The 27205-nt window shown below is 36.2% G+C and overlaps 1 pseudogene; it reads right to left on the bottom strand.

Moving 5' to 3' along the window:
- Nucleotides 1-230: 230 nt before the first annotated feature.
- Nucleotides 231-25719, bottom strand: LOC133203483 (uncharacterized; annotated as a pseudogene).
- Between the last annotated feature and the right edge of the window lie 1486 nt (nt 25720-27205).

The following is a 27205-nucleotide window of genomic DNA, read 5'->3' as shown; positions in this document are numbered from 1 at the left end:
CAATAATCAGGATACTTTACCATCTGGATGAAATTTGTGGGAAACTGAATTTACATTTGAATCTATCAATTATAAAAAAGTATGCTTCAGTTATCAGAATTCTTTAATAATCCAGACCATGAGAGTCCAGATTAATATGGCTTGACTGTACATGTACAATAAAACTTGGTAATAAAATAAAGTCACTGGAACCTGTGAAATTACTTTGCTAGATTTATATCAATAGCTCATTATATCTATAGGGAATCATAAATTTATAAATATAGCTGAGTATCCAGGGAAACTTCACTATATCTATGAAATAACAATTATCAATATGATGTTTGTTCTCAGTACATTTTTCAGTGTATTTATAAAGTGTATACAATCTTGAAAGCACTTACCATACACCTTAATTCCTTTCCAGAGGCATAGCCCAGGAGGCTTTGATGTTATTCCATCCAAACCTTATATTTTTTCTTCTAAGGGGAACAGTCAGTCCTTTAAATAATTCAAAGGATCTTCCTGGTGTATACTGGAATGGATGAATTTCAAGGATATCATGTACCATTTTTACTTCATCATCCTTGGCATTTTCGAATTTGTGTCTTTGAGAGCGCAAAATAACGTTTGTGGTGAGAGATGGCATCCATTCCAGCTAATGCTTTTGACCTCTTAATGCCGATTTCAGGTGTCTTGTTAGAGCCCCGACTTTTAAGCATACACTTTGTCTTTCGAACCAAATGTTCTATTTGCCGATCTGCAGGGACAGATGAGTCTGGCCTTCCCTGTGTATTTACAAACAGATCATGAATAGACTGATATGAGGTCTGCAAGCTGTATGATGACTGGTGAAAGCACAGAGAACGCATAATTTCTAATGCATATTTTGAATTGTTATTTACTGCTTTAAACACCGTCGTCATACACTTCATGACTGTTAAAAATCTAGTTCTATCAGGGATTTTACAAACTTCCTGGAATTCTGGGAACATTAATCCTAGTTCCATCACCAAAACATCGTACTTGTAAACATCAGCATTAATCTCATTTCTAGTACCGGTAGTTGATTGACTTTATAATGGGATGAGAATTTGAATTTATGTTCCATTCGGCAACATCAAATTTAAAGTCTTTTTTGTGGGGTTTATTTGCATGTGTTTTTTGAAAATATATTCTTGCAGAAAATTTCCAAGGACTTCATTCTGCCATTCGATCCTTAGGAACTGAAGGGTCTGATGGAAGATGATTTTTTGTTATTGGTGAGACCATATTATGAATACCAAAATATTTCATGAGGGCACCTGCTAAAAACGACTTAACAAAGCTTGTGACGAAATCCTTGTCATTTTCGTAATGATTCTTGAATTCTTCATGCACAGATGACCTGTTAATCTGGACTTTTTCTCCATTTAATGTTCCTTCGTTAAACCCGTTCTTGTTAAAGAGAACTTTAAACATCAAGTTCAGAAAGTTCACTGATATATGAAAAAACTCAAATGAGATGGGATATAGATTTTCAAATCTCTCTTTGGCAGTATACGCCCCACCTCTAAGAGTTTTTGCACCGAAAAATCTCTCGCGCGTTAATTGATCACCACCAATTTGTACGGCATTGAAGGCACTTTCTGATTTTTCATTCATTTCTGAAACAAAATCCTGACAATAATCTAATATTTTGACCACATCTGCATAGCATTGCTCATTGAAAGGTTGAACCGGGAGGAGAATGGAAACATTTTTTGGATAATGTCAGGGTATTCAGGGTTAATATCATCAGTAGTGAGAAAAGACAGTGATGGAATTAGTTCCTTGGCTACCTTAGCTATATAACAGGAATAATTTGTCTTCAAAAGAGCAACATCAAAATCAGCTGGCATTATATACCTCACCTTAAGCTTGAGGGGCATCTGAGTGTTGTTCAAATTCAGAATTTTCGAATTATAACACATGATGCAAACCAGTGATGTAGTTGATTGTGCTTGTCATTGCCACGCTGAAACTTTTCACCTTTACGAAAAATCACATTTTCTTCTATTACACAATAGCTTTTTCCATCTTTAAGTTATCATAACAGCAATCACCTACGTCTTCTATGACTATTAATAAGGCGAGAGAAATTTAATTTTTCGTTTTACCGTTCCGCCGACCCAGTTTTTTTTCCGATTTCTAAAAAAAAAAAAAACCCCGGAATTTTCATATCCACCCAACTTTGGTTTTAAAATTATCTTTATAAATTATAATCTACAAAACGTTTGACAATGTAAGCATGGAATGTGTAATTTTAAGTGTCTTATTCACACGGAATATTAACCAAAATGGAGACACAAGCCATGCTTGGTTTGGTTATCAGTGTTATTCTGACGATATCAAAATCAAAAGCATCCTCAGCATCCAGAAATGTCTTAATTTTTTAAGCCCTTCATTCTTAATGCGGCATTTGGTCAGTTACTTACATTGCATTTCAACTAGGCCTCATTAAAGAGAGTTTCGTCGATAGCAATTTAGTAAGGTATGCAGTAAGGCTTCTGTCATAACGAGTCCACCTTATGCACAGTCTTCAATTAATCTCTTTATTCTCTTTGGATTTAGTATGATGGAATTTTGATATGAAGATCAGATTATCTAAGTTGATGGGCATGTTTATTGCATATACATTACCTAGGACTTGTGAATAAAAGTAATTACTTGATTCACCCTGCCGTATTTACATGTAATTAAAATAATACATATTGTTTATTCTACTCCTTTATACATGGATGAAATTTTGTGATCATTATATGGGTACTGCTTTTTTGAAAATCATATTCTTTTTTTTCTGGATGATCCTTTCTGATTGCAAAGATAGCTAGTTTCTTGCATACACAGGTTCATTTTCTGATTTATTCTGTTCATACCCCAGGGCTTTCAAGAAGATTAGAAACAGGCAGTACTTTTACTAAAAATAGGAGGTACCTAGTGAAAGCGATTTTATCTAAATTTTTATCAATTTTTTCTCCGTCAAATATTTTAGCCGGTACAATCATAATTTCAACCGGGTAAAAAGTACCGGGCACTGGCAGATTTTGAAAGGCCTGATATCCTACATTTATGTCTTCAAAAGTAATTTTGTCACCAGCTTGATAGCTAGTATATTACTCAGATGATAAGGGCCTAAAGATTAATGTTCTTCGAGAAATATACCTATGCAGGTACTGGAAAGTGTTAGCTAATGTTTCATTATCCGACTGATATTCTTTGAGTATCTGAAAACTTTGTCCATTTGTAAATTGGCATGTTCAAGAAATTGACACTGGTATGTGATAATTTATAAGTCAATCTTTAATGTTTATAACGAGTTCCATGTGTCAACCAGCAACACAAATTGCAATGAATGGCAAAAGACATAAACGTATGATCAAATTTTAATTGAAAGATAAAAACTTTTTTCCCCTCCTCCTACCGAAATTTTTTTGAAAAAACCCCCCGTAAAACTCAAAATCAAATTATTCTTGCCAAATGTAAAGTTTGTTATGCCAAGGGGTTCTAAACGATCAAATACCTGAAAGGGAATTGGTTTCAGTATCCCAGAGAAGAAGCTAAATATGTTCAAATGTTAATGGACAATGCAAAGGTGCACGATGGACAAGATAAAGTCATTTAAAAATGGATAGTAAATAGGTCACAGTCACTTGTAGAAAATCTTGTTTATATTGGTTACCTTCTCGTGCGTTTGTTCATATTTGAGGATTAGGCCTAGTACTCTCTGCACCAGGCTCAGTTTATGGTACCTTTCTTGCATTAGAATTGCAATAGAATTTGACCATTTGACCCAGATATTTTTATGATAAATCTGTATACCAAATTTTATTCCAGTATGTGCAACCTCTGGAAAGAAAATAAACGGAAATTGCAAATTATTGGAATTTTTGGAAGTCCAAGGGGCATAACTCTGTCAAAAATTGATCGATCGTACCCGAAACAGAACTTCATCTTTTTCTAGAAAAAAAATCCAAATATTAAACAGATGTATCAGACGCTGTGGTATCTTTTATTTCAAGCTCACTGATATATATCTAGTTGACATATGAATGGAAATAACTATTGTTGATTCTTAATACGTCGTCGTCGATAATCTAAATGTCAAGTTGAAGGTCACAACAAGTGTGTTCTTCTTCCCATGTAAAAGATTTTGAATAAATTCTGCTTCATATGAATACAAAAATAAATCTGCTAATAACGGGGCGCAATTGGTACCCTGAGAATTCCGGCAGATTGTTGGAAGACCTGGTTTCCAAAAACTGCATAGATATTGTCAATCAGAATCTCAAGAATCTTTTAAATGTCAACTAAGAGCACTTGCTTGTACATTTTTTTTTAAATAAAAAATGTTGCAAATGACCAATGACAAGGTAAGTAATTTTACGACTTCCATTTTTATTAAAAAGCAGCTGTCTATGATGTCAAAAAGCCTGAACTTTAATATAATTTATCGTGGGGAATGGTTTATAAAGTGTTCAGAAGTCGTACGTTTTGATGCTATTGACTTATCCACATCTGATTTACACCACTTCTCGAATATATTGTTGCACAGTACTCCTGAAGTTTCTCCTTCACTCTGTTAATATTTTAGTGAGGAGTAAAGAAAGGGGCTTGGTAGAACATATACTGGAACCCGCTATGTATGTTTGTAAGGCTTTTTATGAAGTTTAGGAATCCAGTATAGGTATGGCAATTTATTTTCATTTTGATTGTTGGGAATATTAAGTATATTTTAAACTGACCGTGATTTTGAAGAATTTCCAGCTTAGAAAGGGAGCTATGGGTATAAGTTGAGTTACCAACTTGCTGACTTAAATCCTAGTTCCTCTATAATACAATTAAAATAATGAACAGAATAAGCCTTACAAAGACAATGTTGTTACCTGCTTTATTTGTCAGCTGGGACCAGTACAAACTGATCGTAACAGGGTTCGACACTAATGGTAGCCCGCAAAAATACAGCCAGAATGCAGGATTTGGCAACTTTATTTTCTTTATTATTATTCAGGGACGTAGCATCGTTTTTGAAAAGGGGGGGGGGGGGGCAACCAGAGAAAAAAAATCAACTTACCTAAAAAAAAAAAAACGTGAAGGGGGGGGGGGGGTAGGTTCCAACTCCTTTTAGTACTTAACCATACAGTACACACTAAATTACCCTTACTTGACTATATTCCAACAAGAAGTGGGGGGGGGGGGGCAACTGGCCTTTCAATGAACATATTCAATAGTAAAAAAGTTTTGTTTGGAAAAAAAAAGTGTGGGGGGGGGCAAGGCCCCTCCCCTGATGCTACGTGCCTGTGATTTCTTCAACTTCTTTATTTTCAAACTTTTCCGGGGGAGGCGCCCGTACCCCCACCAGCAGAAGGGGAAACCCCCTCCCGCATCTACTCAAGTCGTCGCTTCGCGACTCGCCCAGCAGCCTTTTGCTGCTGGACAACCAATTCATGAACATGGCTATATAGTAATTTTAAAATTTGCTAGCCTTGCCGGCTACTGTGGTTTTAAAGTTAGTGTCTATCCCTAGTGTAATCTATCTAATTCTTTTTTTCACTTCTGAATTATTAAACACAGAAGTATAGATGGTTTGCGTATTGTCGCTCAATCGCCCAATGCGAAATTTTAACTCCATCTGATACATTTTATCCATTCTGACAAAGTTTCAATGTCTTTTTTTTCATGTTTAGCCCATCGCCTGGCGTAAACTCAACAGATTTCAAAATATTTAAGAAATTATGACGCTAGTTGAAAGCTCGAGGTTCCCTAAACTTAGACCCCTTTTCAAATAAGTTATACTAGATGAAATCCTGCGCAAGCGCGGGGAATTGAATTTATACTACTACCGACAGAAAATATTTTGTAGTTTCTACTGACAGCCTACAGGCTTATAGCAGGAAGGAATACTTTGTTCAAAATCCCGCATGAGGTAGATGTACGTCTCCACCCCACCCCCACTGTAAAAACCTGAAAATTAACAATTTCATTAATTGACGTTTATAGTGAAACTTGTTATACTATATTATGGATATTGTACTTCAGATGCTCTTATTTCATTTCGATCCGTCAAGATAAAAAGCAGCGAATTTGCACATTTTACAGATAAATTGATTTACTTTACTTTTTTACATACCAATAAGGTACATACATATTTATAAACCAAGACTCAAGTACCTGTGTAAAATAAGCTTTTAACGCCCTACGAATAGGCCGAGTATTTGATACAAAAGACTTTTTCACAAAACAAGAGGCCCACGGGCCTTGTAGGTCACCTGAGTATCGTGTAACAACTTTCCAACAATTGAATTTGGTTTGTATTTTAAACCAGAGGCCATGTAATTCACAATTTTGAAAGAGGCACTATTGCTCATCATAACTATACAGTTAGCATGCTTACTTTGATTACTTAATACCCAGAGGCAGAGCAGAGGAACAAAAACAAGAGAAGTAGGAAGATCAGGATCAACAAAATAATTAGTCTAGTATTCACTATCAACTCAGAAATTGAGTTCTAATCTGTCCCCACTTAAAACTATCACCATGCAGCCTATTAACAAACTATTAGCGCTTCTGTACTATTTTTAAACCCATATTAAGACCTCTAGCATTGACCTCTCTTATGGTCTTTGAAGAACTTTTATTAAGTTATTTTTGTCTCATTTTTATTTATCTATTACTTACAGGTCTACCTGATTATTAAAACTAAGAAAGTACTTTTTTAATTATACGATAAACATTCTTGCATAATTATCTTATTCTATTAACCTTTCAAATACATTATTTACAGTGATTAATTATCAAAGGTGAATGGGAAAGTGGAATAACTTCTCTCAGTAGAATACAAATTAATAGAGCCCTGCCCAGGACCAGAATGCTTAGACGAATGGTCCAGATGTTTAAAAATCTGGTAGAAATACGCTTACTCATATCATTTAAACTTTTACTCAGTTTGCTTCCGATATGCTCAGAAGCAGAGTAGAATTTCACAGGTACAATGCATTTTCACTACAGATTCAACAAAGCCTTACCCTAACACCAGAACCCAAGACCAAGGGTCAAGAAATTTACAAATTTGGAAGAGTTACCCTCATCATCATTACTATGGACTTCAAAGAATTAACACTTTTCCACTATATTATCAAAAGCCCCCCCCCCCTCGTTATGCCAGAACCCCTGACCCTAGGACCACAAGATTTAAAAATTCTGTTCGAAGCTCCCATTTTCATCATATCTAAGCAAACCCCCCCCCCTCTCCTCAAGAACCCCCAAAACTGAGGAGATATATTTAAAAATTTTGGAAGAGGCATCCTTGTCTATCATAATCATGCACTTAGTTTGTTTAAATAATCTCCAGTAGCAGAGAAGATTTCCAAAGAATCAATGCATTTTCACTATATAATCAATAGAGCCCCGCCCTAACACCAGAACCCCTGACCCTGGGGCCATGAAATTCACAATTTTGGAAAAGACATCCTTATGCATCATAACCATGCACTTAGTTTGTTTAAATAGTCTCCAGTAGCAGAGAAGAAGATTTTCAAAGAATCAATGCATTCTCACTATATAATCAATAGAGCCCCGCCCTAACACCAGAACCCCTGACCCAGGGGCCATGAAATTCACAATTCTGGAAGAGACCCACCTCCTCATCATAACTATGTACTTAGTTTATCACCTTAATGCCCAGGAGCAGAGAAGATTTTCAAAGAATTAATGCATTTTCACTATATAGTCGATAGAGCCCCGCCCTAACACCAGAACCCCTGACCCTGGGGCCATGAAATTCACAATTTTGGAAGAGGCACTCTTGCTCATCATAACTATGTACTTAGTTACTTTATTAAATATCCAGAAGCAGAGAAGAAGATTTTCAAAGAATTAATGCATTTTCACTATATAATCGATAGAGCCCCGCCCTAACACCAGAACCCCTGACCCTGGGGCCATGAAATTCACAATTTTTAAAAAGGCACTTTTGCTCATCATAACTATGTACTTAGTTACTTTATTTAATACCCAGGAACAAAGAAGAAGGTTTTCAAAGAATTAATGCTTTTTCACTATATAATCTATAGAGCCCCACCCTAACACCAGAACCCCTGACCCTGGGGCCATAAATTTCAGAATTTTAAAAGAGGCACTCTTGCTTATTATAACTATGTACTTGGTTCCTTTATTTGATACCCAGGAGCAGAGAAGAAGATTTTCAAAGAATTAATGCATTTTCACTATATAATCTATAGAGGCCCGCTCTAACACCAGAAACCCTGACCCTAGGGCCATGAATTTCACAATTTTGGAAGAGGCACTCTTGCTCATCATAACTATGTACTTAGTAACTTTATTTAATACCCAGGAGCAGAGAAGAAGATTTTCAAAGAAATAATGCACTTTCACTATATGATCTATATAGCCCCACCCTGGGGGCAGAACCCCTGACCCTTGGGCCATGAATTTCACAATTTTGGTAGAGGGCTCAATGCTTATTGGAATGATGCCAACAGTTTGACTGCTTGATGTCCAGGAGTAAAGAAGAAGATTTTTAAAGATTGCATTTTTTGGTGGTTTTAGCCCCACCCCTCAGGCCCCAGGGGGGCAGGGACCATGAAATTCACAATTTTTGTTCCCCTTCACCCATAAATGCTGTATACCAAATTTGGATGTAATTGGTTCAGTGGTTCCAGAGAAGAAGCTAAAAATGTTCAAAAGTTTACGACCGACGAACGACGTACGACACACGACGTACGACGACGGACGAAAACGGATAGCAATAGGTCACCTGAGTTTACTCAGGTGACCTAAAAATGAAATGTATTGATTAAAGCACAAAACTTTACATCTTTAATTGTTTTTTATCAATACCTTAGTCATTAATTTTCTCTGTACATGTAAACAAGTTTACTACGAAATACAAATTGTACTTCGGGTTCGTTGCCACGATGCTCTCAGTTAGGAATATATACATTTTACCGATAATTTTATTAGGAAAACCTACTATACATACATGTATATATATTTGATAGTCTTTCGATATATAAATATATTCACAACTTATAGTGTTATCAATGATTTACCATTATTTCAATGACCAATCACACAAAAGCTTTTTTTTATGTTATGCAACTATAAGTGCCTCGTTTTTTTAACATCGGGCTCGATGCTATATGATGTTCTAGAAGCTTCCGTCAATATTAAGATCGGTGAATGACGAAAATAATTTGCACATTTCCCTTCTTAATCGGTTATCACAACTTATTTCTTTTATATCATTTAAATCAAGTTTTGATTGTATAATTCAGTGATGACGTTTTATGAAATAAATAAACGATTGCTTGTTGTCAGTTTCATTAAAAATTGCCGGTAACTTAGATCCGCCAACCGGAAACGCCACCGTACTCACGTTTTTGCTATTTCATGGCTGTTTATAGAAAATAAAAGTAGACTTTTAATTTAATGTACGATACTTACTATGTGAGTGAAATCTAAATATAGTTTACGGACATCAGCTTGTATCTAATGTATTGTTAGAGGAGTAAGTAAGAACTCTGGTGCACCCGTTTCGGAGTTTATTTGCAAAATTTATTAATTTATAAGTATAGATAAGGTCCTCATTATTAATTATATTTACTTCACCAGTAATGACGTGTCCAGTAGTACTATAGTTGTAGGGTAAAGAAAAACATGAACATGTTGGAGGAATAAATTTCATATCGATATCTAGGCCCTGTAGAGTTTTCTTGTGATTAAAAAGTTTGGAAGCATAGTCGATGTATATTTGTAAGGTGTTGACTTCAACTTGAAGTATGGTTGAATTCAAGAGACCCTTTTGTGATTAAGAATATTACTTATACTACCGCATCAATTCCTTCGTTGACAAATTGAAGTTTAAAGGGGGGGTTGTTTTAGCAGTATTTTCTTCCGTTAAAAAGTAAATAAACAAAATCTTAACTCTAAGTAAAAGTAAACATGAATAAATACAATAAACAAAAATGTTAAATTTCAGAATGCCAAAAAGAAACTATCGATACAAAAAGTGAAGAACTTTCAACTAAAGCTAGATTTTCGAAAACCCAGGTCGTCAAAAATTGATGATTTCAACATCATCATTCTTCTCCACGAAAACAGGAAGAAGAATGGTAAACAGTTCGAACAAGGTCCAGTATGCTTCAAATACCACAGTTGCTCCCCCCGAAGTAGCACTTCCAGGCAAATGGATGTTGGACGAAATCGCAGAGAAATGGTTCGTGATATATTTTTGACGCAATGTGAAGAAGACGATGTTGAGTTAAGATGGTATTTCCTCTCATGAAAGGCTGGTAAATTTGGAATTAGACATCCAGAATTATATTTATATTCTAAATCTACCTCCTGCTCTACAGCTTAGAATTGGATCGGTTTCGGGCCAACTAATGTCGTCTACAGTAGTCCCTGTTCGGGGTCCCTAGTTAAGTCAATATATTCATTCATTGACCTTCTTGCAACTGCATTAGAAAGCACAGTCAAGACAAATATTTGTAGCTGGATCAGTATTTAACTGCCGTCAAGTTATTGTCCAGCCAAAATCGTAACACAGATGTTTTCATTGTTGCTGATCACAAGAAAATATTTGGAATTGACGCTCGTTGGAATTACTTCGACGCGAGACACGGGAAGGGGCCATGTGATGGTCTGGGAGGAGACCGCCAAGAGAATTGAAGACGAAGTTGTTCGGAGTGGCAGAACAGTTATCCAGCATGAAATTAATTTAAGTGGGCTGTGGATTCAAATGTATCTCAAATGGAATCAAATTTCTCTTTGTATCATTTGACGAATTTGAGGGTCTATTCCTAATTATAATTCTCACAGTTTCACTGCTTGATTTCCAGGAGTAAGAAGTTTGAATTGATATGGTTTGGTTCCAATTCTCAAGTCCCACGGAGGAAAAAGACCATGAAAATCACAAGTTTTGTTTCCTTTTATCCATAGATACTATGTAATTTAAATTGGTTCAGCAGTTCAAGAGAAGCTGAAAATGTTCAAAATTTTACTACAAACGACATACCACAACAGATAGTAATAGGGTCACCTGAGAATTAACCTAATAAATCGATCATTTGCAAATTCACATTACTTAATTGTCATTTCAAATTAATAATAATTTATTATTAATTTCTAATAGAATATTCAATAATCTAATCTAAATTAGGCATTTGTGATTATAAAATATATTTATTTTATTTAAAAATTAAGAAAAAGGACTGATGTTGCCCTTTTAACCTTTCGTATATCGTAGTGTTGTCTGGCTTAAAAGGTAGTGAAAGTGGACTACATACGTAGAAGGTGTCATATTTTAAGGTAAGATCAAATCAATGGTTTAACCCATGCAGTATGTACTATGTAGCCTTCATTACAGAGTATGCTTCAAAACCTGTTATTGTGGGCCACAATATTCAGAACTTTGATCTGCCATTACTTCAGCATCATTTGCAAACAATTCGAATTAAAGATTGAGAGAAAATGTATTTTGGTTTTTTGATACATACGTACTTTCTCAAAAAGTGTTTCACAAGGAAAAGGTTCCAAATTTTAACCAAGAAACCTTGTCAGATTATGCCTAGGGAAGAGTAATAATGCACACAGTACTTTGTCTTATGTTTATAGTTCACGAATGCTGTATGAGTCAAACGTACTATTCAAATGTGAATTTTCAGATATATTTACGATGAATTACTATAGTGTCAAGTCCTCACTGGTTCCAGTGGTTATGCAATATCTACTATGATCTCTAAAGGCTTACAATTTGCAATCCTAGCCTAAAGAAGTTAATACATAAACGTACCCCCATAGTGGGATCCAGTCTGTTTCAGTGAGGTTGTGTTTGGTTGTAAGAAACCAAGAATACCAAAGTCTCAGAAAATCATCAGCAAAATTGTTTAGTATTTGACCCCTTGCAGAGAAGCCAAAATCATAAAATGAAAAATCGACAGGAGGAGGTCCAGAGGCCACTTAGACCCCCGACCGCTAGATATTCCTTTTTTTGATTACTTTGAAATGATTTAGATCGTAAGTTAGCATAAATACGGACAATGACAATACATGATTGATTGTATGTTGTTTAACGTCCTATTCGAAAATTTTTTACTCAAAAAGAGACGTCACTGTTTACCGGTGAAGGGCTTTCAAATTTAGACCTATACTCGGCACTCAGGGCCATTGAGCAGTGAGGGTTTTTTATCGTGCCAACGCCTACTGTGACACGGGGCCTTGGTTTTTAAGGTCTCATCCGAAGGACCCGCAACTTTCACTTCAAAGTGCCGAGCGCTTGGCGAAGGAATAGTTGCTACCTATTTTTTATCGACTTAGGTCAGTCGCGGCCGTGATTCGAACTTGCGACCTTCCGATCACGTGATCTTGTTAGCATATAATAGTTGAAGATTCTTTTAACTGCATTTTTTGTCATTAACAACCTTTGACTCAAGTATAAATACATGTTTTGACCATTGGCGGATTTAAGGGGGGAGGGGGGGGGCGTGAACGCCCCTCACGCCCCCCTAAAATTTTCAAAGTTTGACATGACTAATATTAATAATGCCATACTTTGGTTTTATAATTAATGGTCAATTAATAAATGGTAATTTTATTTAATGACCAAGTATCGGTTTTCTTAAAATCAAGTCTGAAAACTTTGCATTCCCTAGGCTATGAATTATCGCATACTTAATAATTAGTTATTCAAACCGGCAATCGTTTCCCGATCTCGTTTGAAGGGTAGACTGCACTCAATTTCCTTTCTAGTTCTAAATATCTGACGTTTTCCTTTTTTTTTTTTTGGCTATTTTTATATTTTAGGTGCCAGGAAAACGTATGAACCGGCGCTATTACGAAAACTGGAAATTTCGTCGTCTCCAATCCGAGTTGATTTTCGATACCTGGGAACCGAATTAAATGTCGTTTTCACAATTTATCAATAGCACAATGCTTCTAGTACTCACCAATATCGATGAAAAGAAAACATCACTCATCATTTCGATACAGGACTTGAAAGATTTTAAAATGCACGAAATAAAAACAAATCTCGACAGTCAGATAAAATGTTTCATCGGATTGTACATGTATGTTTTATAAACAAACCATAAAAACTATGTTGGTGAGTACTAAAAACATTGTACTATTGATAAATTGTGAGTATGACATTTCATTCGCTTTGCAAGAATCGAAAATCAATCCGAGAATGCCGCCTCTGGTTGGAGGCGGCGAATTCCCAATTTTCGTAATGGCGCCGGTTCTGACGTTTACCTGGCACGTAAAATATCAAAATCGTGAAAAAAGCCTGGAAAACGTCAGATATTTCGGATTATTTCCTTTCATGATGCAAGGGAAAATGCTACAATATTTAAAGGCTGGTCGAAGGTAAATTACTGAATTTAAAATCAGACGGTCTACGTTACAAACCCGTCAACTGATTTTTGTATTCATCAAATGGTGAGGAGCGATTCAACGCCCTTATGCTTTTATTTATACATAGGGACATCTAGGTTGACATCAGTAAAATCATTAATATTTTTGTTTCACGGAATCCAAGACGTATGCTGCTTGAAAACCCTACTGGTGATTAAGTGACAATGTACTTTGAAGAACATTCTGGTTTTTGTGACTCTTGTAGATGTAAAAATGCAATTTTTTTCAAATCAGATCTTGATTGTTCGGGGTTTTTTTCCTTTTAAAAAGTGAAATATAGTGTACATAACTAACCAATACCACTATTTTTGTGCCTGGTTTTACTCTTAAAATGCACTCCAGGAGCTTCCTTAAGGCGGCCCAAGACCCCCTCCCTGAACGAAGTTATCCCCCCCCCCCCAATCACAATTCCTGTATCCGCCCATGTTGTCCTTCCAGAACCTTGTATCAAAAAGTCATATGCCGTACAAAAACTTTCACTTGTATGACATATAACTTTGTCCAATTGACCTCTATGTCAGATATAACCTCTTAATGCTCCTATATAACGGTACGTCTACTTAGAATATTGCATTTCCGAGTTTTTAGGAATTTTATACTTCGAAGTCCTGTGACCTTATGTAAACGCACTTGGTTTAGGGTTATGAAATATAATCCATTAGGAAAAGTGTGATCTAAATTACATTTTAAGTTACATACACATGGTCAAGAATTTAATTGCAGCCTTAAGACTCTTTGAAAATGACTATGTTGAAGAGACTCCCTCTGGTAAAGAGGAAACTGTGCATATGTTAATCTTTTAACGTTTCACAAGTTCAAAATTAGGGTCAAATCAAGGATTTTATACTTATGACAGGATCTTCAACAATTACGGATAGGACATTTAAAATTAAATATTGATTAGCATTAAATCATGCTGTAAAATACGTAACTTCGCTAACTCTTTTTGTAACTTAAGAACTAACTAGTATGAGTCTCTTATTTTAAAGTAATGGTCACATTAATGATTTATCACTTGACCTTAACCAAATGACTGGCACAGGATCAAGATGCATCTCTGATCACACATAACCTTTCTACTTTTATATTTCTTAAACAATCCACACGCAAAATAAGACCATTCTCTGCAAATAGAAATGTTAACAGTAATCACTGGTAATCAGTGTCATATTTTCTACCATTGGGTCAACGAGTGGCTTGAACATTTAAATCAAAGTTCTTCTTTACATGTGTTTAACAGGAAGCTTAATTGTGCTTAATTTCTCTTTCCTCCCACCGAGACATGTATGTATAACGATCTGGCATTGATTACGATAAAAGACGATGTTTAACGCAGATACCAGTCTCAATGAATCCTGTCAAATTGGCATTGTGGTGTCAGTGTCCGCTACTGCCTGGAAAAGCCATGTAAGGAGTAAACTATCATGTCAGTGGATTATCTAAGGTCTAATGTGACTAGGACCGATTTCCCCGGTGACAGTTGCCATAATTTCTGGAGAACATTGGCTCAGTCTCCTTAATCCCTACTGACGTTGAAAACGTATTAACATACTCTATTTTGACACATTTGCTGTTAAGTGCCTGTCTTTGTTAATTTCAGATTTTCATACTTCATAGCAAGAGTCTAGGATAACATCACTGACCGGATTGAAAAGCTTACGCTTTCATTTATTCATATTGTTATATATTAAAACAAAAATTCTTTATAATATATAAAAAAAGACATACTCCTGCCACCATAAAATTCAAATTTTGAAAATCTCTTGAAAATATGGAAAATATGCACAGTTGTATACTTTGTGTAAAAATAAATCTGAATTGACAAATACATTATCGATTGGAGGGAAAATGGCATTTTTGTCTCTGTTACGTCACAAACTCTTGGGATTTCCCGTTATTATTTTTTTTCATTTAATAAAAAGAGAATAATGTCCAAATTTTGATTTTGTTCTAGCAGCACAAACTTGCTCAGGATCTATTTTCGCATATTTCATTGATGTTATCGTTCTACACATTATAGAAAAAGATTGACGCTTGATATTATCTAATCAAATTTTCCACGTAAAGTATACTAGTATCTACGGAAGCCGGTTGGTGCCACGTAGAAAAAATATTTTATCTGGCGGCCGCCAGAAAGTTACCTGGCGGCCGCCAGATAAAATATTTTTCTACCTGGCACCTACCGGCTTCCGTAGGTATCTCCATATATCGCGGTACTTGTTTCAAAGTTATTCCAAATATTTACTTCAACTTTTCATTTTTAAAGCTTTCTTCGTTTATGTTGTAATCTGTTTTTAAAACTGGAAGTCAGATTTTCCTTTAAAACTGGAGAATTCCATTGTATCGCGGTATTGGAATTATGGAAGCCTGGTGCAGTACGCTTATAAAGTACTTTTTTTTATTTTTTAGTTCAAAATGTGACTACATATAGAAATATAAATGTATACTTGAGTACAAAATGTTATTCACATCAGAACAAAGCAATGATATCAACTAAAAAAGGTTTTTGTTTGTTTGTTGTTTAACGTCCCTCTCGAGAATTTTTCACTTATATGGAGACGCCACCACTTGCCGGTGGAGTGCTGCAAATTTTGTCCTATACTCGGCACTTGCGGCCATTGAGCAGTGAGGGATCTTTTTCGTGCCAGCACCTACTGCGACACGGGATCTCGGTTTATACGGTCTCATCCGAAGGACCGATCTCCACGTCCCACAGTGGGATTCGAACCCGCAACGTAAGGATCAACTCCTTACACCGCGACTCTAGAGCAGACACTCTAACCACTGCGCCACGCGGGCGACACTAAAAAAGGTAAATGTACTTTTTTGTTTTATTTAGCTTGTTAAATAATGTAGTGAGGGCATATGAACTCGCTACCTCTCCTTGGAACCTTTACTGTTCAACAAAACTTAAGATGAGTCTAATGTCACATTGTCACCAACTTACAAAAGTGATCCCTGCCATGTTGGAAAGTTCAGTTGGTTACCACTTATTACAAATGCAACACACTTCATCATCATCTGTAAAATTGACATCGTCATCATCAGAACTGTCTAATGGAATAGGGCCTTATGTTCCTGGTTTGGGACTTGTAGCTGCTGTAGCTCCTTTTGAATTACTTGGTGTTTTTTCTTTCCCTTTCCCCTTTTTGTTTATTTTCTCTAAATTTATTTCCTTTTCTAATCTCTTCTTTTTACTCTGATTCGTTTCTAACACTTCTATATTGCAGTCTTTCACAAGGTCTCCTCAGAGAAATGGGACTCAAAACTTTCTTTTGTTTTTCTTTACAGATTCTTTTGCTTCTAAAAAAAAGTCAGACGGCTCGAAGTTATCTTTTTTTGGTAATCAATTGCTACTGGTAATACGACTCCAACATCCCTCTGATCTGTGTTTACTGTCTGTGGTACGAGTATGTCATCTTCATTGGTATATAGTGTTGCAGGTGCTGTTTCAGTTTCAGATTCAAAAATATCTGGTGGTAGAGAGAAGATCCCAGTTTTTCGGAAGGAGGATACAAGGTTTTCTGGAGAGAGGGCCTTTAGATAAGGTTTGTTGCTAAGTTTGCGATTTCGTATTTGTAACTGTGGCTCCCGGATTTTGTTGCATCTTTAAAATACATGCTTTTCATTGGACCGAATACTGCTACATCGAGCGGCTGAGTTATATGGCTTCTGTGAGGTGGAATGAGAAATTTGAAATTTCTCTGACGAGCCCAATATGTCAAGGAAAGACGCACATGAGATCTGTGACCATCAAATAGTATTAAAGTGGTTTCTTGATTTGGGGCATCTGTTATTCCAGCATGCTGAGAAAAGTGGTTGGTCAAATAGTTCTCAAATGCTGCACCATTTGACTAATCACTTTCACTCGTATCACCTGACGAACCTGGTGCTGCTCCGTCAAGGAAGACTAGCATCCATCTTTTCTCTGGAAAATTGTTATATGGAGGAATGTGATTGCCTAAGGTATTTCCTGCTGCAGTTATAGTTATTGTGGATGATCTAGATGAAGTTATGGCTTTTGCTTTGATGTCTTTGTCATACAACTTTTGGTAGACAATGATGTTGAGTTAATTTATTTTTCATCAATATTGAGATCTCGATTGGATTTCTATAATAAATTATGAGATCTATGATTGTGGACAGCTCTTCGAAATATGTCTTTATTTTTTCTTTGGAAGTACTCTTTGTCCCGTTTACCGAAAGCTTTTGTGATTTGACATATATGCAGGAAATGATAAAACCAATCATTACTCAAATTGCTTTATCAAACTATGTTGGGTAAAGTCTTTTTCTGCAAATAAGAGATCTTTCCAATTTTTGCCATTATATCAATTCACGCAGAGTAGACTCCAGAACAATGTACACTATTACATTGTACACTATATGTATACAGACAAATTTTCAGAAGTGACAGCTTTGTGAGCTTTCTCTAGATTTCGTTTTTCACCACTGAGGTCTCTTTACTGGAATTTTATTCTAAATAAAAAAAAAATAATTTAAAGTAGATGTGTCGTAACGCCACGAATGCTCCCACAGGCAGCCAAAATATCAAATGCCATATTTAGTTTTAAATTTGTATTCGAACTTGACCCGTATTTAATGGTAAAATACCTGCATATGCAATTTTAACCTTATACATAGTTCCTTACAAAAGTTAAAGAGCGGAAACTGAAAATTTCTTATTTTTTTCTTATCAAGTGGTATAACTCTGTCAAAAATCATCGGACCATGACCAAATTCAAACTTGACCTGTATTTTCTAATAAAATACCTGCACATGCAATTTCAACCTTATACATACATCCCTGCAAAAGTTACAGAGCAGAAACTGAAATGTTCTTATTTCTTCTAAGTTCAAGTGGTATTACTCTGTCAAATATCATCGGACCACGACCAAATTCGAACTTGACCTGCCTATATCTATGACGTATCCATGTGTCAATTTTGAGTTGAATGTGTGCAACTGTTGCAGAGATAATGATTGGAAAGTGGATGATGAAGGAATGACGGAACAGGGTAACACTATATGCCCCCGGCCATTTTATGGCGGGGGCATAAAAAATTTGTCTCCCAGTTGATTCGATACGCAAGAACATTCTCTACGCAAGATCAATTTTGAAAACGACGCAAGCTTTATCCAAAACTTTTATGATAAACGTGATGACTTCAACTTTTCTAACGTCAACTTCCCTTACTTATATAGCAAATACCCTTATCACCTGCATATGGGGTTTATGTCCCCCAGTTGATTCGATATGCAAAAGCATACAATTTCTAAAATGAGGCAAGCTAGTGACAAACAAGTTGGTGAAACAAGAATATCAACTCTCACGTTTCAAGTCACCATTTCGCAAATTCTATGGTCAATGCAATGACCTAGTCATGAAATACAATCTATCATTAAGTCGAATGCTAAATAGGCAATGCTTTCAATGTAGTACATTAAAATTTGATTTTGGAGACAAATATTGGTCTTTATAAATTTCATATTTTTCAAATATATCCTCTAGCCAATCAGGGAACAGATTTCAAATTGCATACCTATATCTAATAAAAACAGAGAATTGTGTTGTATATGAAAGATCTACAAGTATATGTTATAAAAGGATACGGTATTAACGGACGAGTATATATATAGAGAGAGAGAGAGAGGTCAAGTAGGAATTTATTGCATGTATGGGTAAAAGAACAGGGAGTAACAAAGTTTCTCATTGGAAGGGTCCAGCTTGCAACAAATAAAATATTGACCACAAATTTAATAAAATATCTGCCAGGGATTAGCGGAACAAAAATCATTGCCTTGTGATGATGTAACATTTCCTATCAGAGAAATTAATTATGCAACACGCAAGACATTATTGTTATCAATACTAACACTCAACCAAACTTGTAAAAAAAAAAAAAAACTACATGTATGCCTCCGACCGAAGGTTGGAAAGTTCAGGCTCCAGAGTGGGGTTAAGTTAGTCACACACTGGAAATTACGTTAAAATCACAAATGGGCATCCAGCAGGCCAAATATTTGTCTTATTTTAATAAGCAGCTATCTTATTACCAAAAAAAAATTATGTTCCCTGGTCCTGGTCCCAGGTTAAGACTCATTTTCAAGAGCGCGAATAGAATACATTATCTTTCGAAAATGCTTCTCATTGTACGGTTTTGATTTCATAAGAAACCCTTAGGATATATAATTCAGTAAATTAAGAGAGCTTACAGGTCCAGGTGCTACTTTAGTGCAAAAACAAGTGAGCTGCAGTATCATCAGAGACCGCTGGTTGTTACTCATTTCATTTGAAGGAATTTCCTGTTATCTACCCTATTTGTGGGACGCCTGAAATTAACAAAGTGCTTCTGGAGACGAATGCAGCAAAAATATAAGGTTTTCGGTAAAAATCTACATATGCATAGTAAAAGAACATTCACCTTCGTGTCTGATACGAAAAAGTTCAAAATTTTCCTTTTTATAAAACAAAGTGCGATCTGTCTGACCTATTCTGTCAATTCAATATGGAAAGCATCATCAATTGCCGTAAAAATTAAAGTCTTAGTAATGGAAAGATGCATCGTGGGCGTTTGTTTTCATTAGGATTCTTGAATACTTTTAAAAGTGTATACAGCAACAACTTTATATCTGTCCGTGAAATATAATAAAAGTACCATTCAATTAAGGAAGATTATATCAAATGTGCAAATTGTTTTCTAAAATATCGAAGTTTTTATATCCAGTAAAGCTGATAAAATCGGAATCATACCAATTGTCCTTACCATATATTAACAAAATTCCGATAACAGACAATATACGAAGTGGTCTAGGTTCGACGATCCTATCAAAAACTAGACAAACATGTAGATTTATGGTATCGGGTAATTCATAGTTGACATTTTTCATTCAGATTTTCTTTATTGAATGGGTGTATGTAGCACTAAGCATATGTTGTTGCACCCATACCTGCGAAGGGTCCATATAATTCCTATTTTGCACATATTTCCTGAAATTGTTCGGACTGTATTTTATTTAATTATGCCCATGCACGATAAATATCATACTTTGTTGGCATGTTGTTCTTGAATTGGAGTGTCATGCACTGAGGTAATAATCAAAGGTCAATATGGCATTTGGGGTACAACTGTTCTCCAGCTCAGGAAGAATATAAAGAACTCGGTATGAACATGTTTTCTATGATAGCGAGTCATGCATATGTCTCAAGGTCGCATCTCAAAGACCAGTGTCGGTCTAAGCTTTTTCCTCCACCACGGACACTTTCTCCATGTAGATCATGAGCCAATTTCAAAGAGGTTCAAATATTATTCATATTTAGTAAATATTCATTGAAATTAAAAAAAAAAACAGTATATGTTGAATGTACCTTCGTGAAGTCTATGTAGCTATATGTACCGGATTTTATTGAAATCTGACAAATGTGGAAGGAGGAGAATTTAAATGAGTATGCTATGTAAAGTAACCATGACATGCTGCTCCTCTCGATTAAAAACGGACTTGACAAAAATGAAACAGCTAAATTACCATGATATTTCGGGCATGAAAAGTCAGTACAACGCACTCAACACTCGTGTAACTCTTATTCAAGGTCAATTAGGCTTTTATGTAACATTAACCTTTGTTAAATATCCCGTGATCAGTTAACATTGGTTTCTATGTTTCACTTGTTCCACATGATTTCTTTGGCAAGAAGGAAAATGTTCAACAGACAACCTGAAGGCATTTAAAAACATGGGGATTATACTTGGAGACAGTTAAATGTATATACATTTTAATACGATCTGTTTCAACTTTTCAGACCCATATTCAACAACACTCACCTGAGTAGCTTACTATAATTCTGAGAAGTTTTCTTCATTTAAAACACGTGTTATGAAGCTATACGTTTTGTTTTCAGGTGAACAGTTTGTGCTTGTGACATGTAATGTACGAGTGTTCTCACATTTGTATATGTTTTGTAGCCATGCCTGAAAATTCCCGAGGGGCTGTGTCATCATAGAATGTACAATGTCAGTACATAGTTCATAATTTCTAAAATGCATTATTATTAATATAATGTTAAGGTGAAGATAATGAACTTTGATCTTTCTCATGGATTCAACTAATCGTGAACTAGGCATAAACACAGACCAGTGGTGGGGTGCTTAGAATGAGTAAACATCCTCTGTTTACCGGTCACACCAGCCTTGAGCCATATGAATTTATTGGGTAGAAAGATACAAATAGGAAAGGAATACAGGCCAAATTAAATTTTTTAAAAAGGATTTTTTTTATTAAAGAGAAAAACTGTTTCATTCCATTTGTGAATAAACACGTTTCAATGTCGGTTACCTAAACCCAAAAATCGTGCGCAATGTATATACATTTTTTCAGTGGTTAACACTGTAACTCTTTTGTCGTCAATCATAATTACTGTAGCTCTCTGGTATTCAATCAATTTTTCAAGACCAGCGAGCTATGGATCAGCTACAGGGAAGACTAAACGTCTGCCACAACACAGTTCATGTGAAAGGAATCAATACCATGCAACAGTACAGACTAACGGGCAATACTGTAGGATCTACCGAGAGGGGGGATAAAAGACCTAGGGAATAGGATAGAAAGGCACGGACTCGGTTGGTTACACAGACTTTCACTGCACACCCAGTGTCATTGTGGGAAAATGTACAAGAACTTGAAGGGTTTAAATACACATCAAGCAAGAACACAGTGTGGATCTGAGAAGCAAAAGAGAAAATGAGCTGATGGAATGATGAAGGATCACAACCGAGAGGAACACTTGTGTTGAGCCAGGACATCCTAACTAATGGAGCCAATCAAATCCATATTTCTGAGGAGGAGCACTAGGGTATCAAAACCAACAAAGTACAGACAGCTGTAGAGCCTTCAGAAGATAGGACACGAAAATTACAAATCATTGGCCACCAACAGATAAGAAATGCGAGATACTTTATGAACACCTTCATATTTGACACCATATTAAAGCTGAACACAACTTTGTAAATAGGCATACGCCATTATCGATATTACTATCTACGATATCAGCACCGGGGTATACTCTTCGCATTCGTTACACCTGACTGTTTTATTGTCACGGGTATCGGCGTGGAATGGTGACCCGTGTTCGTGCTGGTTATCTTGCATTACCGTATTTACAAGTGTGTGTTTGTATACTGCACTGACCTGTGCAATTGTTGTAAGTTTCTTTGGTGTCTTTCTCTCCTACATTAGAATAGGTACACAGTTATATTTTGTCGCTACCGAGTGCTGTATAGCATACGTCCTTCTACACCGGTGACGATTGATTACACTGAACAGTGACCAAGTCAGCGGCTTTATATAGGGGCCTTCAGATATAGCGAGAATCCAATCGCACATTCCTTTTACGAATCGTGTTCAGCTTTAACTTGAGACAGTCATCATTGTCAACAACCATATACACAGTTGAACAAAAATGCTTCTAAATAAGAAACGCCAACGGAAGGAAAGGCACTCAGAGCACCAGTAAACTTAACCGGCGGCAGGAAGAAATTCGCACAATGTGAGCAGAAACAAATACTGTAATAATTAGTTCAGAAAGGCAAGCAGGGAGGAAAGAGAAGGAATGAATGAGAGGTCAATTTTAAGGGAGATAAGATACAACCTTCAGATTGCAGAAAGAATTTGGAAAGCCAGAGGCGACATAGAGGAGAGCACAGTTTGTTGCCAACTCATAAAAAGTTTACAAATACAACACTGGATGGGACGAAGGCGGGATCTACATGTATGATAAAGTTGAAAATCATCTAGCAGAAACGCACAGTAATGACAGACAATGAGAAACATAAAAAGCCTGTTAAAAATAGAGTATGTCAGAACCAGATATACCGATGAAATAAAGGAAGGGGAAAAAATTAGAAACGGTAGTGAAGTAAGCTAGATCTTCATCAGGAGCAAACAGGATTCCATGCAAAGTTTATAAGAAGTACCCAAAGATTTTTAAACATCTGTGAAGGTTAAAAATAAATTTAGGGAAACAAAGATACCATGCTGGCTGAAATCTGAGGTATGTTGCATTCCAAAAGAAAAGAAATTTAGAAAAGCCATCTAAGAGTTTCGGACAATTTCACATAAGGAAAGATTTTTTTCTCGATTGTGGCTTGAAGAATGACATAGGTCAGATAATAAATACGTCGATACACCTGTACAAAACAGGGGGATGTGAATATTTGCAGGATGCATTGAACTTACAACCACCATTTCATTACATGTATAAAGTTAGAATTTTTTTTGAGGGGGGGGGGGGGGGGTTTCAATCAAGTTTAAAATATTTGAAAAGCAAAAACAGGTTTGTCGACACAATCGATGCTCCGGGAGTAAGCTGAAATAATATACAAAGACGGAAGAAGGCATCAAGAATTTAAATAATCAAGACTATCAATATCCAGAAGGAAGGAGAATCAAGTGACAAAAGTAAACAAACGATTTTAGGATTATTAAACCATGCATAAGATTGGCAACTAGAGGTACAGCGCTAGGACACAAGTATTCGCGATTTTTCAAAATGGCGGCCGTAAACAAGGACGCGCTTCAAGGAATAAACATCTAAAATATATTATTAAATTTTATTTAAACTTTCTAATATTTGGTGTGGTGTCCCTTAGATTTAACGACAGCTAATAAACGGCGTGGTATGGAATCATACAGAGTTCTTATGTAGTTCTGATCAAATGAAGTCCATATGTCCGAAACGACGGCGAAGAGCTCTACTGGGGTCGTAACGTTTTGTTGCTTATTTTGTGGAGTTTGTTTGATTCGTAGCCACACGTTTTCAATAATATTAATGTCTGGGGACTGTGCCGGCCACACAATAGTTGGAATGTTATTTTCCAGTTTGTAGTCCCTCGTTTTGTTTGTTTGTTTGTTGTTTAACGTCCCTCTCGAGAATTTTTCACTCATATGGAGACGACACCACTTGCCGGTGGAGGGCTACAAATTTTGACCTATACTCGGCACTTAGGGCCATTGAGCAGTGAGGGATCTTTTTCGTGCCAGCACCTACTGCGACACGAGGCCTCGGTTTAAACGGTCTCATCCGAAGGACCGGTCCCCACCTCCCGCAGTGGGATTCGAACCCGCGACGTAAAGATCAACTCCTTACTCCGCGACTCTAGAACAGACTCTCAAACCACTGCGTATAGTCCCTCGTAATATGGGCTCTATGTACGGGGGCATTATCATCTTGAAAACGGTACGGTTTATTGCTAAAATGCCGAGCAATTACAGGCCATAAATGGTCTTCTAAAATTGCAATATATTTTTCTGCATTTATATTACCGTTGACAAGGCAAAGGGTTCCAACTCCATGATATGTAATACAACCCCACACCATAATAGACACCTTTCTCTATCGAGGGGGACACATGCAATGGGGAAGGTACACTTCTTTTGATGTTCTCCAAACGTATAGTCTGTAATTTTCACCCAGAACGATCTGACTTTCATCGGAGAAGATAACTTGAGTTCCAATAATTATTAACAGTAAGTTTTCTCTTCTCGGGTCACCATGACATACGCTTTTTTCTGTTAACCTGTGACACAACCATCTTTTTTCTCACCACTCGTCTCTTCACATCATGTTCATGTAAAAATCTTTGCACTGTCCGTGAATGAACATGATCATTTGCATCTCTACTTCTGTTAAACTCATTCGTAATGTCACTTAAAACATGTTCCCTGTTCATTTTTGTGTGACGAACGAGCCAGTTTCCATCCCGCTGTGACAACTTCCAAGGACGTCCGCTTCTTTTTACTTTATTCATCTCCCCGTATATAAATACGTTTTCCACATTGATCTGATTGTAGTTTCCGATATTCCTAATAAATTTACAATTTCAGACGTCTTCTTACTTTCTAACTTCATTTCAACAATCAATTTTCGTACATCTCTGTCATTAATTCTTTCGATTTTCGGCCCCTGATGAATGATATGCTTGTTTACGATTATACAAGAATGCAGACGACGGAAATACAAAACTACGTCACTTACTAGCGAAAGATAACTCTCTGAAAGTTTCACTGGATAAATGGGTCTCTTTCAAAAGTTATTTCCCTTTTTACAAACGAAGTGCATATTAATGAAATATGTGGCGAAGCCAATGAAAGAAAGAGCAGAATATGAAGAACTGATGGCAGAGTACCGAGACAGAGGATGGTAGTGAGTCTTGTCGAGGTAGTATGCAGAGGCTTCTGCATACAATCTACAGTCATGCGGAGATTGCTCCCTGTATTGGAAGTGACTGCCATTTTGGCATTACAGAAAATGGGCCAGGCGTCCTTCTGGATATAGATGAAGAGAGACAGTAGAAGTGGAAAACCACCAACGATGCGCAGTGACTGACCACGACTGCGTACCCTCTATCCTGCAAGATAGGGAATTGAAACACGTTGAAGAAAGGTCTTGGTTGAGGACATCATCGGTGTTCGCAGTTATTTCAGCAGTATTGAATGTAAGTAACACTCTTTTAAATGGCGCTCTTGACTGTTAGACTCTATTCAAAAGACTGATTGCAAAACATATTTTTAAATAGTTATATATATACAACCTATTATAAGTTAAATGCTGACTAATGTTTTTCATGCTAATTGTTATGCCATTACTTATACACTGAACTCTCTACGGATTTTTCCAGTTTTTTTTTTCGATCATGACAAGGAGCATTCGGCGGGTGTTGACCGGTCGGCAGGGGAGCTCACTCCTCCATGGCACCTGATCCCACCTCTAAATTTTGAGGTCCGTGTTTGCTCTGCTCCAAATTTGTATCGTTTCATTGGACTTTCGAGTTTGAATACTGTTCGTTATCTGCATATTTCATATAATATTTTCGATATATATTTTCCTTTTCAAATCTGGCATAATTATGTATTTGTTCAGGTTCATTTGTAAACTCTCAGCAATACAATTGTATTCCTCTCATAAAAACCAAATAAAGCAGCAAGATTTTTTTATTTATACTACATATTCAACAAAGCAAAGGACTATAAAAAATATATAATAGGTAAAGGACCATCATTCTCATTATGTATTTATGATTATTTCCATAAAAAAAAAACTATTAGGTTCCTTCATTCGATTTACCTGCCGATTACATTATTTACAGTAATTAATTGTTGTAGGTGACAAAATAAAAATAACTTCTCTCAAAGTAGATACAAATTCATCTACATGATCTGGTCAACAGAACCCTGTCCAGCACCACAACCAATGTGTTCAAATTATTACCCCCGGGGGTAGGGTGGGGCCACAAAGGGTGATCAAAGTTTTACATAAGAATATATAAGAACACCCTTTAATAAACTACTCCTCAAGAACAACGAAGTCCTGATTAGTAAGTTTTTTATGGAAGCATCCTCCGGCAGTGTAGATTCATTTTTTTTTTCACCCCCAGGGAGTAGGGTGGGAGCCACAATATCTGATGAAAGTGTTGAGGGAAAATCTGTCGATGAAAAACAGCATGGCCTTAGTGAGCGATATGTCCCATAGGCCTCTTATTATTTTTCTTATATAATTTACACCCACTCAGATAAATTTCAAACATGACAGTCATAATGTCGGTTATTAAATCGATTATTTTCTAAGGTGTTACCGTGTACAACAAAACAAAAATAAATCAAGTCAATTTTTTTATTATTTTGCTCACGTTTTCAGCAGAACACTACGCATTTATCACTACTGAGTATAAACAGGATAAACACCCCTGTTTTTATTTGTTTGAATACAGATTAACAGATG

The sequence above is a fragment of the Saccostrea echinata genome, unplaced genomic scaffold, assembly GCF_033153115.1.
Source record: "Saccostrea echinata isolate AGI-Se365-2 ecotype Australia unplaced genomic scaffold, CSIRO_AGI_Sech_v1 ptg000002l, whole genome shotgun sequence".
NCBI lineage: Eukaryota > Metazoa > Mollusca > Bivalvia > Ostreida > Ostreidae > Saccostrea > Saccostrea echinata.
This window is presented reverse-complemented; position numbering and strand designations above follow the sequence as displayed.